Below are 19433 nucleotides of genomic sequence, written 5' to 3' on the forward strand. Positions count from 1 at the left end.
TGTCGTTTAAAGTCTGCATTTTTTTGTTCTCAATTCACTAAACTACGGAGTTTCTGTGCTTGTGAATAAATGGTCCGCCGTTGCCCCCAGCCAACTATACAGCCGAATGTAAAACAGAAGAGCTGCCATAGGGTTACACTGAACGTGATGGAAGAAAAAACACACACAATGAAGATATTGACAGTTTGGTTAGGAGGATTAGAATTTAAGTCAACTGATTAGACTTTCCTAAATACCTGTATGTGTAGGCTATATGTTCAAGGCTTAGAATATAATAATGTGCTTTTTAGGCAACGCACACAGACACGCACGTAGAGCTGTGAAGAAATTGTCCTCAGTGTGTTCTCAGGATGGCGTGTGTGCGCACTACAGTGCCTTGCCAAACTAAAATAACTGTCGCTATGGTTACCCATCTCCCTCTGAGGCGGGCTGTGGCACCTCATTTGACTCTAGTTAGCCGTCTGCCTCACACACACGCACACACACACACCTGAATCTATTGTCTAGTTCTTTAATGAAACCTATTCGTCAGTTGTCCATCCTTTCATTAATGTTTGAGTGGCAATCCCACAGACATAACTGAACATTCTGTCCAATTCTGAAAATCACAAAGCACGCTCACATACTCTCCTCTCCACACACTGACTCTCCTCCACACAGAGAAGATCCAATAATCATCCTGACACAATGGCCTACTCTCCCTGACATGGCACAGCCGATACCGACAGCTGTCACTGTGAGTGTGTGTTACTGTCTACCTAAGACCATGTACGTACCATGTCATTGGTTGCCTTCTCCCAGAGGTAAGACCTGGAAAGGGTCAATACCGACAGCTGTGTCGCTGTGTGCATGTTACTGTCAACCAATAAGAGACAGTGTTAACGTGTGTGCATCAAACACCCATGCATGCCATTGGCTGTCTTCTCCCAGAGGTGCATGGGAAGGTGTGGTTGGTCAACAGAAGGCTGTAGGCTGTGATTGGCTGGAGTCAGCCCTGGTCTGGCTGTGTGTTGTGATTGGCTGGAGTCAGCCTGGGTCTGGTCTCCTCATCCATCCAAACAAACAAGGCAGGGTTAGCTCATGACAGTGTGTTTGCCTGGGTTGGGCCCAGTCCCCTGTCTATCTCAGAGATATTGCTCCCATTCAATCTGCTAATATGACAGAATGAAGAACGAGAGATACACACCTGGAGCAGGAACATACACACACACATGCACACAAGCGCCCAGACACATCACACAAAAGCTTGGGAGAGTCTTACGCAAAGGCTTAACTAGAAGGTGGGCTATCATACACCTTAGGGTCCAGAGTACAAAGCTATAGTACCATGAAGTGGACTCTGGTCTCCCTTATTAAGAAATGACTTCATTACTCCATAGAGAGACAGCAGGAGGTGGAGGAGAGAGAGTGAGAGAAGGAGGAGCAGAGAGTGAGAAGGAGGACGAAGAGTAGGAGAGAGAGAGCGAGAGAGGAGGAGGAAGAGGAGGAAGAGGAGGAGAGAGAGAAAGAAAGAGAGAAAGAAAGAAAGAAAGAAAGAGAGGAGGAGGAAGAGGAGGAAGAGGAGGAGAGAGAGAGAGAGGAGGAGGAGGAAAAAGTAGGAAGAGGAGAGAGAGAGAGAGAATGAGGAGGAAGAGGAGGAGGAGAGAGAGTGAGAGAGAGAGAAGGAGGAGGAAGAGGAGGAGGAGAGAGTGGTCATGTCTACTACAGTCTGGTCCCTGATGCAGCAACTTTACAGCACACACTGATCAAATCAACAAACTGCTGGGAGATCTAATAACAGGCCTGCGGGAAATGAGAAAGAAAGAAAGGAAGAAAGAACGAGAGAGGGAGTGAGGGGAAGACTGAAGCGGAGACAGAAAAAAGAGGGAGAAAGAGAGAATGTGCCACATCCATAAAAATGGCATTGTGCCATTATTACATTCTTCCTTTTAAGACTGTGTTTGTGTGTGGTTTTTGGTTTTACTATCCGTGTGGGGACCAGAAGTCCTAATAAGAATAGCAAAACAAGGAAAAATACTATTTTAGGCTTAGGGGTTAGGTTTAGGGTTAGAATTAAGGTTAGGCTTAGTGGTTAGGTTTAGGCTTAGGTCAGGTTTAGTTTTAGAGAAAATAAGATTTAGAATGGGAATACATTTTTGTGTATGTGTGTGTCTGGCTACTGACACTTCATAGACAGAAAGGAAATAACTGTCCGCTGGCCGCAGGCGTGTGTAGTATCATGCCGTTGATGTGGTTCCTTTATTCATTTATTCTGACAGGTTTATCAATTAATGAACGGCCAAACGGACAGATAACCGAGGTTCTTCGTGGCAGCGCTACGATTTGTAGCGGCCATTATTGTTCAATTTAAATGCATAGGAGGAATGTTCCTGTGTGTGTGTGTGTGTGTGTGTGTGTGTGTGTGTGTGTGTGTGTGTGTGTGTGTGTGTGTGTGTGTGACACCCACATAATCAGGCTAAATCTCTGTGAAGATGTGTGTACACAAATTTAATCATAATCAACATTTCAATAACAGTAACAGCCATTGCTATGCCTGGTTGTAATATTGTTCACCGCAAAATAATATGTCATTCTAAATCCACACCATAAACAAAGTCTGGGAAATGCAATTCAACAACAGCAGAGTGGCTTTCTCGCACACATGTACACACACACGTACACACACAAATTGCTTTTTTCCCCCCATATGGCCAGAAAAAGAGAAAAAGACAAAGAGAATATGACTGGAATGTGGAGAGTGATGGAGGCAAGTCTGTCGGGGGAGAGAGAGTGAACGAGAGAAAGAGAGAGGGAAAGAGAGATTGAGCGACAGAGGGAGAAAGACCCATTCATCATGCAGGCTTGTATCATTTCCTTTGACAAGTCATTTTCAACTGCTCAAAGAGAAGAGGAAAGAACAGGCTTTTCCTGGCTGCCCGACTAAAAGCCTGGACCATCCATCCATCCAGAACTCTGACCCACAACAGAAGAAGAAAAACCTGCCTGATCTATTTGAACAGTTCCTTAACGCTTATTTTCTTGTTGATGTTCTTCACCTTCACAGCTATCTCCTGTCTATGTGAACAACAACGCTGTGACACTAATGTGTGGTGGATTGGTTATGGATTCTTCACACCCTGATGGTGAATGAATGGGTGAAACCTAGGCTTGGTGATGCTGTGTCCAATGTCTTATTAGTAGAGCAGAACAACTAACTTAGCAGTAAGCAAAGGGAGGATTCCACCATCTTGGAAGCAATTTTAAAATGCAGGGGTGTTAGACACAGTGAACAGCGCTGTACTACAGTTTGGACAGGCGGGGTATTCCATATGATAGCTACATGGTGGATAGTGGACAGAATCAGAGTTATTATCAACTACTGTACGACCTACAACATAGAATTCTGATGAAAGTCTGCATGCAGTTAAAGAGAGGAGTCTGCATGCAGTTAAAGAGGGGAGTCTGCATGCAGATAAAGAGGGGAGTCTGAGTGAGGATAAGAGGAAGTCTGCGTGCGGATAAAGAGGAAAGTGAATGTGATTCTAACGTTAATGTATGAGAGTTGGATAGCGCTGTTGAGTGTCAGCCAAGAAGCAGATGAAGAGCAACCAACTATTTGAAGTGAAATGGTGATAATGTCTTCAGATATGCCTCTTTAAAAAACATAAATGTCGGACAACAATGGAAATTCACTAGGCGTCAGTAGTCTACAATATATTTGATGTGGTTTGCACCCATTGTCATATAACCGGCAGGTAGCCTAGTGGTTAGAGCGTTTGGCCAGTAACCGAAAAGTTGCTGGATCAAATCCCAGGTAAAAATCTGTTGTTCTACCCCTGAACAAGGCATCTAACCCACTGTACCCTGGTAGGCCGTCAATGTAAATAAGAATTTGTTCTTAACTGGCTTGCCAAGTTAAATAAAAAAGTTACCTGTGTATTTATGCCATAATCTCATGAAGCTCTAGTTAATTACCTCTCTCATGGTACAACCAACACCCACATATAAACAGCTATTTCCAGGGAATAAACTCCTGTTTGTGTGTGTATTTTAACTATGCAACAGTAGCCTACATTATATCTGATTTGGTTCGCACCCATTGTCACATAACCAGTGGGATTTACATTTGGACTGAATTGATAATAGCCACAATCTGAAGTGTTGGGTCTCTACCGTATCTAAATGTATGGTTTTGTTCATAGGTTTACCAAGCCTCTGTTCCTGTTAGTTAAGAATTGAGAGGGATGTCCACCCCTGGCGCTTTGTTAGCCCAGCACAACTAGCCTCTGGTCCCCAGCACAACTAGCCTCTGTTCCCCAGCACAACTAGCCTCTGTTCCCCAGCACAACTAGCCTCTGTTCCCCAGCACAACTAGCCTCTGTTCCCCAGCACAACTAGCCTCTGTTCCCCAGCACAACTAGCCTCTGTTAGCCTCTGTTCCCCAGCACAACTAGCCTCTGTTCCCCAGCACAACTAGCCTCTGTTCCCCAGCACAACTAGCCTCTGTTCCCCAGCACAACTAGCCTCTGTGCCCCAGCACAACTAGCCTCTGTTCCCCAGTGCCTCTGTGCCCCAGCACAACTATCCTCTGTTCCCCAGCACAACTAGCCTCTGTTCCCCAGCACAACTAGCCTCTGTTCCCCAGCACAACTAGCCTCTGTTCCTGTTAGTTAAGAATTGAGAGGGATGTCCACCAATGGACATCTAGCCTCAGTGAACTAACACTTAACACGGACATCCAGCCGCCAACCGGGAGATGACCAGAGAGACACAATAAATATAAAAACACTGAAACAAAGGTCTGACGGAGGAAGGCTAGGGAACCCATGTGTTGAGGGCCTTCTAACACCCACTCTTAATTCTCAGCTCCAGGCAAATGACCGGAGGTGAACGGGCTTGGCTTCCATTGAAATGCTGGGGCTAAGACAATGCAACAGCTAGGCGCGACCAGCTTGACACACACATTCTGCAAAACAGGCGCATGGTCGTAGCGCAAGGCCGACAGGCTTCATGGGGAAGGAAGGCAACCCCGGAAACCAAACCAAGTACCCTGAGGAACTGAAGCTTGTCCTCCAACCTCCTCCATCTTAGCAGACACTATTTCTTCTCCAACTGCATCGGCCTCTGCCACTGCTTCTGGTATGTCATAAACCTGATTATAAACTGGGTGGTTCGAGCCTTGAATGCTGATTGGCTGACAGCCGTGGTATATCAGACCGTATACTACAGGTACGAGAATATTTTTATTACAGAAAACGACATTTATTTAGTCTTTCTCTACCAACAGATTGGCTTGTTATTGGGAACATCAAGGTCCCAGAAAGTTGCAACAAGGGAACAACAATAAGCATCAGAGCAGTAAACAGTTCACTGTGACTGAAGTTGCTGATAGGCTATGAATGTGGCCAACCACTCCGACTGAGGGAGACAGCAGCAGCATCCGTAGTATCAGTAGGAGTAGTGTTGGTTGTGGTTCCCTGGAGTTCGATCTGTGATTGGACAGAGGGGCTGAGGAGACATCCCCGTGTCATAAGGACACGTCCCTGAGGACAGCTGAGGGGGATATGTTGTCCTGCCTCGTCCCCTTGCTGGGCCAGAGAGAGACATGGAGGCACCGCATGGCCGGCTGGCCACAAACCCGGCTGATGTGTGGCAAGCGGTTTGGGAACAAAATGTCCGCCGCTTGTCACTGCTATAGCCGCTTGGTGGCCACTGTGTTTTGCGTCCAGACACTGGGTCAAGTCTGGGCGTGTGTGTGTGTGTGTGTGTGTGTGTGCGTCTCTCAACTACTACACATCGCTTTCACTGAGAGGAGGGACAGACCATTTTTTTAAATGGTCACCATGAGCACTGAAGCGAGTCTGGCCCACAAAGTGTGTGTGTGTCAGATACACACAACTTTCTTTGAGGTCTAGTCCAGTGGCCCTTAATGGTGACCATGGCTTTAAAACAGTGGATTTAGGGGTCATATAGAGCACTCTTCCTTTATTGATGGGTGGGTAGATATTTATTAATTGAGTCATTAGTCGGGAAGCGTTTAATCAGTCGTCATGACAATTTCAATAACTAATTCGACGACATTAAGAACAATGGGGGGTTAAAAATGAATTTCCAGGGGGTGACATGGTAGTTTTAAATCGCATTCGATCTACATGCCATTTCAAACTATTTTGAACACTCCCCTGTTCAAAACACTGGATGCAGCAGGCGGCAACAATACAGATGACTCATTATGGAAACTACAAAGGAATATTTAATCAAGCTAATTAATTTCAGGGAGTCGTGACTGAACGACAGATTATGAATCAGTGTTCAGAAATAAGCATGCAGACTACTTGGTTACAAGACTAAGTAACCCCGTTCAAACCATGAGTATTTTGTTCAGGCAGAGTCATATAAAGCAGAGAGTGGAAGCAAGAGAGCGAACAGGGAGAGAGAGTAGTAGAAAGAGAGAAGGGAGAGTGAGCGAGATCAAGAGCGAACAGGGAGAGAGAGTAGTAGAAAGAGAGAAGGGAGAGTGAGCGAGATCGAGAGCGAACAGGGAGAGAGAGTAGTAGAAAGAGAGAAGGGAGAGTGAGCGAGATCAAGAGCGAGATAGAGAGAGTGGAATATAAAGCGAGAGTGTGAGACAGAGGGAGAGGTGGTAATGACCAGTAGGACTAAGGAGCTAGAATCAGCGGACAAAAAAAGTTACAATCCAATGCTCGGAATGGTGATGTCATACTCCCAGAAAACCAGCCAATGAAAAGGTATGTATTTTCCATCCAATTACACCTGTAAACAAAAAAGCTACATATCGTCCTTTTTCTTGATTATGTCAATAGGAGTGCATCAGGTGAAATTAACAGGCAATTCAATTGGAAAATAAGGAGCCCAATATCTTATGTCAGACATTTGTCAATACTATACGAGAATGCCAGAGATAATTACGAGCTAATTAAAATCTGAGAATATGAGGTCTCTAACATCTCATTGTCTACACAAAGTCCTTTTCACAGAGGTGAAAATATCCTCCAGATACAGTATATACAGTATTGATCCAGTATCCTCATACTGCTTCTAAAAAGAACAGACATACAGAACAGCAAATCAAGCTCCTCAGGCCGTATAGTAAAAACTCAATCCAACACCATTTTGATTTCTGTTTCATACAATCCAAAATATTCCATCTTGCTGACCATGAACGAGAGTGGAGAAAATATACAAGCAAATATACAAAGCTTTTGCTGTAATTGAGATTGACAGTCCTGATACAGCTTTTGTGTCTGTATTCTGAAATGCTGAGACATTGTGATGTTTCTGAATGGCCCAGTCTGAGTTTATCAGCAAAACAAGATAAAACCCACACACTGAAAAATGTTTATGTTGCAAATGCTTTGAACCATCTACATTGTAAGGGTGTGAACGTTTAAATGAGCTCGGGATCGGAATACTAAAACGGTCTGCACGTCATCGTCGTTAACAGTTGGAAAAATGCCAGGAGCTAGATAGGGAAGAGAAGTCCTGTATAGCAATACTTTTAGAAGTTAAATGAGAAGGTGGTGAAATGTTAACAGTTGGAAAAATGCCAGGACCTAGATAGGGAAGAGAAGTCCTGTATAGCAATACTTTTAGAAGTTAAATGAGAAGGTGGTGAAATGTTAACAGTTGGAAAAATGCCAGGACCTAGATAGGGAAGAGAAGTCCTGTGTAGCAATACTTTTAGAAGTTAAATGAGAAGGTGGAGAAATGTTAACAGTTGGAAAAATGCCAGGACCTAGATAGGGAAGAGAAGTCCTGTATAGCAATACTTTTAGAAGTTAAATGTGAAGGTTGTGAAATGCAAAGAAACTTTGTGAGGTGGAATTGAGCTACAGCGGCAGTACCGGTGCAATGCACCGTGAGACCCAAACCGTTGCTGGCAGCGCTGCAGACCCCCAACAACAGATAGGATCTTCAGACTAAAGCAGTGCGATAAGGGACGGAGTGAGAAGATCACAGTGCTGATTACAGACATGATTGTAGTTGATATGCAGCCATTATCAATGGTAGAGGATGTTGGCTTCTATGCCCCAATGGCATATCTAGAACCCGACTACAAGATGCCATGTCGGAAAACCGTGACGGCCCGGATGGAGAAATTGTACAATGATTGTTCTGCAGGTACGAAGCGCGAGCTCTCAAACACCCCATACGTTGCGTTAACAAAAGATTGTTGGACGTCTAGGAACACCAACACGCTGTCATACATTACTGCAACGAGCCATCACATTGATGAGACATGTACTGACCACTTAGAACATGGAGGAGAGGCACACATCAGAGAACCTAAAAACAGCTTTAACTGTTATCATTGCTGAGAGGGTGGGGTACAGCAGGAAGGTGAGCCCCATCTGGCAGCCATGACTGTGATAGTTGAAACTGCATTACCACCCTAGCGTTCATAAGCAGGACCATATCTCCATTGTGAATTCACATGTCATTTTGTGATTTTTTTCTTATATTAAAAAAGCTGTTTAAATGTTAATATTTTTCATACATTTGTCACATCTCTATTTCATAGGATCTTTGTGTGTGCGTGGGGGGGGGGGTCAGACAGACAAGCCGCAGTACGCAAGCGCGAGGAAACTGCATTATTAAACCTTCAACACTCAGTCCATTGTTTGAAGGTACACAGGAGGTTAAAACAGACGTTGGATTTATATGAGGAGAGACTGACAACCAAGGAAGGGTTTTATTATTTATTTATTTGTGTGCGTCTTTTATTCACACCTGAATGTGCTTCTGCTGCTTAGGCCCAAGCGTTTCTCTTTTTCAAATGCTAATTCAGTCTTATCCAGATGGCAAAACTAATTTCAGGCTTCACATACTGTATGGAGAGTGGCTATTGACAGGTAAAAAAGAAATACATTTTCTTCCAGCTTTGTTATAATGTAATTTGCCCCATTTACTTTGACCTAAAAAAACACATTTGTTTGTTGCATCCTGTGAAAAATACAAAAACGTCTCTGCAGAAAAGCCTGCTGTGTGGCCTTTATTTCTGCTGAAAGGGCCTGAGGGACAAACTTGCGGAGACAGATTTTTTTTGCTCACTGCTGATTTTATCAATCTGCAAATTACAATACAATTTGCTTGACTAAGCTAATATCCTTTATATTTTGTATATTTTTGTCGATGGCCACCATTTTACTCCCTGTGCAAAGTATTCTTTGAATGAAGACACCTATCAGTAGAACTTAATACAGGAATCCTAAGACTGAAAGAAAGAAATCCATGAATTTAAATTCCTCGAGACATGCAAAGGCCAGAATATTCGCAGGGTCATTATCTTGGATGTAATCATGGGAGAAACCCTGAAAATGAAGGTGGTAAAATCAATGTGATGTGTCTGTACAGTAAAAGCCTGTGAGTTTACATTCCCTCTTTCCTTTGTTTGGCGGCCATCTTGATACCCTATCCTTCTCCTCGTCAGTTTGGGGTGATTCGGCTTCGGAGCATCAACAGCCAAGAGGTGTGTTGTGAAGTATGTAAAACCCTGAAGAAGGCATTTGCAGAAAGCGTTGGTTTTAAAATATGAAATAGGTATTTTTAAAGCAAACTTTAATTTCCTAGCAAGAGTTACTGAAGATCTTCTCTGATTATATTGAGTGAAGTCTGATTAGAGGCATGGCAGGGGTATCAAACTGCAGTGTGTTTCCTGTTTCCTAGCATATGTTTGTTTTCCCATTCATCTACAAGCTGGAGGAAATCTCAGATCTGTCCGCTACCCATTTACCTCCCACCGTGCCCAGTTCCAGCAATCAACACTCTGTCTAAACTCTATGGTTCACCGACAGAGACGCTCTGGCACAGATACAAACAATTACTTTGGAACACTTTGATAATTGTACAATTGATACCTTAATCTTCACCTTTGGTCTAAATCACAGCATCCTTGATTTTCTAATTTACCTCAAAAACACAGACACCCGCTAATTGTTTTCAGAGCTCAAATCATACATACAGTGCCTTAAGAAAGTATTCACACCAGTCGGTGCCATTTAAGATGAGGGAGGATGATCGTTTTTTTTATGAGCATGGCCTTATTTATTTTATAGCACACTGGATGACTGTCATTCATATTCCATTCACCCAGTTCAATAAAAACAACGATAGGTTTAGGCTTCTACATGATACTCAAATTTTCCCTGTATCCATCATGAGGTTGCTACAACCTAGCCTATGAATGAAAGTTTAGATTGTAGGTGCACAGGTCGAGAGAATTTTGAGTAATGAAGGTGACAGACAGTGGCACATTCAATACTACCTTGCACACTCTTGCCTACATTTAGCTGATCTAGGGTGGAATCATTAGTTCAACAGTTGCAAATATGAGTTTTGTTGGACAAATACAGGAATGTTTATCCCCATTTCGTTCCGTTTGCTTCCGTTTAAGAAAAGTTCAGCAGAAACAGCAGAATGAGTACATCCCTGAACACACGCAAACACAGTTCCCTTTAATAGCAGCCACATAAGACTTTACAAGCCAAACCGTCATATCATGACCACTAACTGCTGCACACAGCCTACGTTGTTGTCACATCCCAGTCAACATAGCTACTAGAACTAACGGATTAGTAAACCCGCTACAATCATGCAATACAGTGTACAGTCAGACAGCAGTTTATCAGTTACACCGGCTGCCCCGGTGGCAATAAGTTAATAAAATCAAAAGCTTACCTTGACTTGGAAGAGTTTCAGTGTTGGACAGCCATAGCCAGCTAGCTAACATAGCAGCCCTCTCTGTTTGAGTAGGCTAAACTAACTAGCTGCATCTCTCTCCCTCCTATAATTTAATTTAAATTTAAAGGGCTTTATTGGCATAGGAAACATAGGTTTACATTGCAAAAGCAAGTGAAATAGATAATAAACAAAAATAAAATAAACAATCAAAAATGAACAGTAAACATTACACTCTCTCTCATCTCTCTCGCTAATTTAAGTTCAATTTAAGGGGATTTATTGGCACGGGAAACATATGTTTATATTGCCAAAACAAGTGAAATAGATTATCAACAAAAGTTAAATAAATCATAAAAAATAAACAACTCTGAATAAATACATTTCTCTCTGAGTCAACTACTCACCACATGTTATGCAGTGCTAGCTGTAGCTTGTGCTTTTAGCACCAGATTCATTCTCTGATCTTTTGACTAGGTGGACAAGAGGTCTGATAGGTTGGAGGACATCCTCTGGAAGTTTTCATGATTACTGTGTAAGTCTATGGAAAGGGGTGGGAACCATGAGCCTCCTAGGTTTTGTACTGAAGTCAATGTACCCAGAGGACGACAGAAGCAAGATGTCCTCCAACTACACCATGCTGCTACCCTACAGAGTGCTGCTGAAGCTACTGTAGACATTCATTGCAAAACAGTGTGTTTTAATCAATTATTTGGTGGCATGTGAATATATTTAGTATAGTTTTATCTAAAAAGGTTACATTTTTTAAGGTCCTCCCCTGCCTTTTCTAAGGAACCTCCACATTTAGTTGTGCTGCAGAACTCATTTAAAATAGTTTAAATTTAGATTTTTTTTGTCACTGGCAAAATCCTAGAGGAAAACCTGGTTCAGCCTGCTTTCCACCAGACACTGGGAGATGAATTTACCATTAAGCAGGACAATAACTTAAAACACAAGGTGTGTGGGCGAGTTACAGTTTTGACTTAAATCTGTTTGCAAATCAATGGCAAGACTTCAAATTAGTTGTCTAGCAATGATCAACAACCAATTTGATAGAGCTTGAATAATTTTGAAAATAATAAATGGGCAAATATTGTACAATCCAGGTGTGCAAAGCTCTTTAGACACTTACCCAGAAATACTCACAGCTGTATTGCTGCCAAACATGTATTTGCTTTACCTTAACCTCCCTGTATACACTTGTTGGCAACTCTATGCAATCTGGGCACAGTACAAGGCTGGGCCTAGTACAGCTGCTAAGTCCCTTGCAGAAATGTAATGTTACAGAGAGAGGAGAAAGTATCATCCTTGCTAAGCTTATTAAACTGGCAACTTTGAGTCCCTATCAGAGCCCATTAATTTCCTGTCACATATTCCAACAGAGGATGTGCTGATTTTTACGTCCTACTTTTACAAGCAAGTTTCAAGTAACACCGGCCCAACTGTAACCTCTAGGAACGATGACATCAGGAACACCGTGTCCAGATATTGATTTGTGTTGACGTGGTGGAGAACTGTTCTGTATTTAAATTGATCATTGGTTTGTTGTCTTGGTTGCAGGTGCCAAGTCAATGTTTTGGGATTTCATCCTGTAGTCTTTAAGGGGGAATTCCTTTCACAATCAATGGTGTAAGGAGACACAGTGGAGCAGTGTCATCGGTTGACAGAGGGAGACGGGCTACAGGATTTGTCCTATTATATCTGATTGTGCGAGATTCAATGGAAGTTCTGCTATTGCAAGTGCTGACGCACTGTGTAGACTTCATGACTCGACTGTCAAATGGATTTTAGCCGTAGCATTTCCCTGACCTTTCAGTCAGTCATGTCTAGATCCTAACCACAGAGAAATGATTGATTTGACTACAGACATGCTGAGAAATATGATGAAATATGATGAAAATAATCAATAGCAATCAAGTTAGAACCAGGGTTCATATACATTTTGAAAGATGGAATTTCATGACTTTTCCATGACTTTTAACCATATTTCCACAACCAACAATTGGCGGTTATAGTATGTACGTATAAAAAGTAAGTGTAATGTGGTATCGACACTGGAAGTCTGATCCCATGTCCTGTCATTGTGCAAGGCACTTAATACCCACAATGTAGACTACCTATTAGTAAGGCTGGGCGATATGGCCTACAAATCATATCTTGTTTTTTTTCCAAACATATGGGCGATTCACGGTATATATATATATATATCTCCATTTTTATGTTGTTTTCTCTGAGTAAGTTTTGTAATACAATTAAAGGTAAAATACAATGCATTTCAAACCACATTCTGAAATTGCAGTTTTGTCCCCCCCAGTTTTATCATTGTAATGTGATACAAAACGAGGCAACTGTGTGCTTTAGGACCATGCGGATGCTTCCGAGTAGTCAGGTAAGCTGTTCGGAGTGTTTATCTGACTGGATAAACAAAAACTAAAAAAACATGTCCCCCCCAACTTCTAGAACCAAAGTTGTGCCCCCTGTTTTAAACAGTCAGCAATAATCTAATGAATCCAGAGCTTGTGTAATTATACCCAGGATGAATATAAGCCTTACACAACCATGAGACCCACTAATAATTTAATTATTTTTTCAAAATAGTTTAACCTGCTTTTTTGCAATAATCACTGATCTGGCTTTCAAGTCTATGAAAATGCCCTTTTTTGTAAAAAATTTAACCATAACCATGAATAATCCACATTCACTAATAATGACTAACTTCTTATTATAGAAAGAATTATAGCATTATAGAAAATTAACACATCTCATAAACATTCTCTTCAGCACAGTCCGTCAGTACGTGCTAGTGGGGCACAGTCCGACAGTACGTGCTAGTGAGGCACAGTCCGACAGTACGTGCTAGTGGGGCACAGTCTGACAGTACGTGCTAGTGGGGCACAGTCCGACAGTACGTGCTAGTGAGGCACAGTCTGACAGTACGTGCTAGTGGGGCACAGTCTGACAGTACGTGCTAGTGGGGCACAGTCTGACAGTACGTGCTAGTGGGGCACAGTCTGACAGTACGTGCTAGTGGGGCACAGTCTGACAGTACGTGCTAGTGGGGCACAGTCTGACAGTACGTGCTAGTGGGGGCACAGTCCGACAGTCTGACAGTGCTAGTGGGGCACAGTCTGACAGTACGTGCTAGTGAGGCACAGTCTGACAGTACGTGCTAGTGAGGCACAGTCCGACAGTCTGACGTGCTAGTGGGGCACAGTCTGACAGTACGTGCTAGTGGGGCACAGTCCGACAGTACGTGCTAGTGGGGCACAGTCCGACAGTACGTGCTAGTGAGGCACAGTCCGACAGTACGTGCTAGTGAGGCACAGTCCGACAGTACCTGCTAGTGAGGCACAGTCCGACAGTACGTGCTAGTGGGGCACAGTCCGACAGTACGTGCTAGTGAGGCACAGTCCGTACGTGCAGTACAGTCCGCAGTGGGGCACAGTCCGACAGTACGTGCTAGTGGGGCACAGTCCGACAGTACGTGCTAGTGGGGCACAGTCCGACAGTACGTGCTAGTGGGGCACAGTCCGACAGTACGTGCTAGTGGGGCACAGTCAGACAGTCTGACGTGCTAGTGGGGCACAGTCCGACAGTACGTGCTAGTGTGGGCACAGTCCGACAGTACGTGCTAGTGGGGCACAGTCCGACAGTACGTGCTAGTGGGGCACAGTCCGACAGTACGTGCTAGTGGGGCACAGTCCGACAGTACGTGCTAGTGGGGCACAGTCCGACAGTACGTGCTAGTGGGGCACAGTCCGACAGTACGTACTAGTGGGGCACAGTCCGACAGTACGTGCTAGTGGGGCACAGTCCGACAGTACGTGCTAGTGGGGCACAGTCCGACAGTACGTGCTAGTGGGGCACTGTCCGACAGTACGTGCTAGTGGGGCACTGTCCGACAGTACGTGCTAGTGGGGCACAGTCTGACAGTACGTGCTAGTGAGTAGCCAGCTAATCTTTATATTTCAAGTTTAGCCAACTTGGATCTGTTTGCTAGATAATAAGGTAGAAGAGATGAATTGTTATTAACACACTGTTCTGTCCGTCTCCAACTGTTTGAACAGAATGCTAGCCTGTCTGTCCACTTGTTCAGATGTTGAAATGAAGTGGCCTGTCTTATTTCTCAGAATGAGAACCAGTTGCCAATTCCTTATATAATTGTGTTTTATGCTTATTGCACATTTATAAAACACAGACTAGACAGCTAGTATAACAGTCTTTGGCTAAAATGCTGCTAGTGGTAATTGGTCCCGCAATGCCGCGACATACTGAGCATTCATTTTCCAGAATCAACGTTCATTGATAATCTTGTTTTAGTAGCGTCTGCTCTGCGTGCAATTTGAGTAGTAGATACATTAAAAGGGTATCAGTAGAAAAGTTAACTTCTCCTCCCTTACAGTCAGATAATGTCTCTGTGTTTCAGTGTCCATATGACCCATTCTGTTGGACCAAATCCAAAATTTCATTCGAGTTACCGGCCTCAGAAATAGCAGCCCAAATAAATGCTTCACAAAGTTCAAGTAACAGACTGCGTGAAATCAGGCTTTCATGGTTGAATTGCAGCAAAGAAACCATGACTAAAGGACACCAATAAGAAGAAGAGAAATGCTTGGGCCAAGAAACACAAGCAATGGACATTAGACCGGTGGAAATCTGTCCTTTGGTGTGATGAGTCCAAATTTTAGATTTTTGGTTCCAACCGCAGTGTGAGACGCAGAGTAGGTGACTGGATTTTAAATTTTTTAAATTTTTTATTTAACCTCTATTTAACCAGGTAGGCCAGTTGAGAACAAGTTCAAATTTACAACTGCGACCTGGCCAAGATAAAGCAAAGCAGTGCGACACAAACAACAACACAGAGTTACACATGGAATAAACAAACGTACAGTCAATATCCCAATAGAAAATAAATAAGAAAAAAAGTATATATACAGTGTGTACAAATGGTGTAAGGAGGTAAGGCAATAAATAGGCCATAGTGGCGAAGTAATTACAATTTAGCAAATTAACACTGGAGTGATAGATGTGTAGATGATGATGTGCAAGTAGAAGTACTGGTGTGCAAAAGAGCAAAAAAGTAAATAAAAACAATATGGTGATGAGGTAGGTAGATTGGGTGGGCTATTTACAGATGGGCTATGTACAGCTGCAGTGATCGGTTAGCTGCTCAGATAGTTGATGTTTAAAGTTAGTGAGGGAGATAAGTCTCCAACTTCAGCCATTTTTGCAATTCGTTCCAGTCATTGGCAGCAGAGAACTGGAAGGCGGCCAAAGTAGGTGTTGGCTTTGGGATGACCAGTGAGATATACCAGCTGGAGCGTGTGCTACAGGTGGGTGTTGTTATCGTGACCAGTGAGCTGAGATACGGCGGAGATTGACCTAGCAAATACTTATAGATGATCTGGAGCCAGTGGGTCTGGCGACGAATATGTAGCGGATGCTCTCTGCTTGTGTGGTTCCCTTCGTGAAGCATGGAGGAGGTGGTGTGATGGTGTGGGGGTTCTTTGCTGGTGACACTGTCAGTGATTTATTTAGAATTCAAGGCACACTTAACCAGCATGGCTACCACAGCATTCTGCAGCGATACGCCATCCCATCTGGTTTGCGCTTAGTGGGACTATCATTTGTTTTTCAACAGGACAATGACCCAAAACACACCTCCAGGCTGTGTAAGGGCTATTTGACCAAGAAGGAGAGTGATGGAGTGCTGTATAAGATGACCTGGCCTCCACAATCACCCGACCTCAACCCAATTGAGATGGTTTGGGATGAGTTGGACCGCAGAGTGAAGGAAAAGCAGCCAACAAGTGCTCAGCATATGTGGGAACTCCTTCAAGACCATTGGAAAAGCATTCCTCATGTAGCTGGTTGAGAGAATGCCAAGAGTGTGCAAAGCTGTCATCAAGCAAAGGGTGGCTACTTTGAAGAACCTAAAATATGTTTTGATTTGTTTAACACTTTGTTGGTTACTACATGATTTTATATGTGTTATTTTATAGTTTTAATGTATTCACTATTATTCTACAATGTAGAAAATAGTACAAATAAAGAAAAACGCTGGAATGAGTAGGTGTGTCCAAACTTTTGACTGGTACTGTATATATATTTTTTTATTGTTATATTTTCACAAAAGTAGTGCACTGGGCCTTTAATAATCCTGTATTAGGAGACCAAATATAGCCGTTTACAGTGCCAACACGGGCAAACATATTTGTCCAACCCTACACCACATATTGTTATGGGCAATTCCACAGTAACAAAGTGACTTTAAAATGTATACCAAGCTAATACCATTTATTGTAAAGTTTAACAAACTATATAAACTTATATGCTGAAGTCTACTTTTAACAATTAACAAACACATTTACTTGAGGAACAGTGCAGATGCAAAATTTGGTAACAGAATTACAGTAACATCTTCCTCAGTTTTTATGTTACCACGTTTTTCAAAAACTCTAAATAATATTCAAAGATAACTGGAGAAATAATGGGGTGTCAGCTACGATATTACACCTTGACTTTGGAAACATTTTTTAATTTTTTTAACTACAGTAAGTGAAGTGGATCAACACCTGGTAACAGAATGATGGTAACAGAATTACATCATGGATTCCTGATCTGTACTATACAGAAATGCATAATTATGAATGATATACTGTTCATGGTGATGTATCCTGAATAGGAATACAAAGGTAGGAAAATGTAATATCCTCCGTTGCATGTTTGGGTATTATTTTAAAGACTATTATTCTAATGAGCTCCGCACCCAAACAAGACCAAATTGGTTGGTCCAGACAGGACCAAATCTATACCAATCATAGACGTTTATGTTCCACAAGTTTGGACACCACATTACAGCACAGTAGAGTAGAGTACAGTACAGTAAAGACAAGTAGAGCAAAGATAAGTAGAGTAGAGTATAGTTCAGTACAGTAAATTAGAGCTCAGCAGAGTACAGTGCAGTAAAATAGAGTACAGTAGTGTAGAGTACATTACATTATACTGGACTTTACTAATATGTGCTCTACTGCAGGGGATATTGGTATCCACTGCAGTACTCCACCAATTATAAATGATTTCAACTCAATACTTCTTGTATTATTTATTTTTTACATAAATGTACTGTAATTTAAGCTTTAAAACTGCAAAGTTTTCTCTCTGCCTCAATGCAAAATGTTTAGAATTGCAGGATATTAGCTTTAAAGCTGCAACAACAGCAAAAATCTCTCTGCCCCAAAAATGTGTAGAATAGCAGGAAATTAGTTTGAAAACAGCACATTTCTCTCTCGGATGCCAAGAGGCAGACTTTTAAAATGTTCCTTCCCAGGACAAGAGCCTTGGTTCGTTCAGCCATGCACTGTTGAAGTCATAGTAAAACTCCTCATGTTTTTTTTTCTCTCTCACTCGAGTTGTGTTCTGATTATGAGGAGGTCCTTGATGAATTTGCTCTCACAAAGGGGTCCCCGGACCCAAAATGTTTGAGAACCCTTGCTCTACTCTACTGTACTGAACTCTACTGGGTGAGTTTGGTTTGTCAAGTACCCGTTTCGTGAGAATCACCCTAATCTACTTTTCTTTACTGGACTCTACTGTGCTCTGTTGTGCTCTACAGCAACTGTGGTTTGTAACTACTATAATTTCTCATTGGGACCAATTCAATTGCAGTCATTGTGTTACTTGATTTTTCGGTCACTCTGCTATCAATTTAGTAACAGAGTGATGCGTTTTAATCACTTAATAGTTCAAAATTGTTATCAGTAAAAACACTATAACTAATTGGTAGGTCTACCTTGTAACTTCTGTGAACTTTCATAATCCTCCCTCATGAGAGAGAAATATTATAAAATATCTTTACGATATAAGGGTTTTTGTTAACAGAACAACAAGACATTAGGTAATATTTCTTAAACTTACAGAAGGCAAATCATTTCTGAAAAACAAAATCTAATTGTTAACATTATTGTGTTTATGTATTTCTATTACCTCTAGACTTTATCTAGAAATGTTTTTTAAGACCCTTTTTCCATCTGTGTGACCAGAAATCAAAGCCATTGCTTATTAAACATGTTTAAACTGATTAAACACATTTAAACTGATTAAACATGTTAAGGATGGAACACGTACCTATACCTTCATCTTGCAAAAATATAGACTCTTCGTTTTCATTTCACACCAAATTTGACATGCTCTTATAAACTTCACGTTGGTGCTCATGGGCCTTTTACATGGAAATAACTAGAGGTCGACCGATTATGATTTTTCAACACCGATACTGATTATTGGAGGACCAAAAAAAGCCGATGCCGATTAATCAGCCGATTTTATTTTATTTTATTTGTAATAATGACAATTACAACAATACTGAATGAACACTTATTTCAACTTAATATAATACATCAATAAAATCAATTTAGCCTCAAGTAAATAATGAAACATGTTCAATTTGGTTTAAATAATGCAAAAACAAAGTGTTGGAGAAGAACGTAAAAGTGCAATTTGTGCTATGTAAGAAAGCTAACGTTTCAGTTCCTTGCTCAGAACATGAGAACGTATGAAAGCTGGTGGTTCCTTTTAACATGAATCTTCAATATTCCCAGGTAAGAAGTTTTAGGTTGTAGTTATTATAGGAATTATAGGACTATTTCTCTCTATACCATTTGTATTTCATTAACCTTTGACTATTGGATGTTCTTATAGGCACTTTAGTATTGCCAGTGTAACAGTATAGCTTCCGTCACTCTCCTCGCTCCTCC

Source organism: Oncorhynchus tshawytscha, linkage group LG18 (assembly GCF_018296145.1).
Source record: "Oncorhynchus tshawytscha isolate Ot180627B linkage group LG18, Otsh_v2.0, whole genome shotgun sequence".
Lineage (NCBI taxonomy): Eukaryota > Metazoa > Chordata > Actinopteri > Salmoniformes > Salmonidae > Oncorhynchus > Oncorhynchus tshawytscha.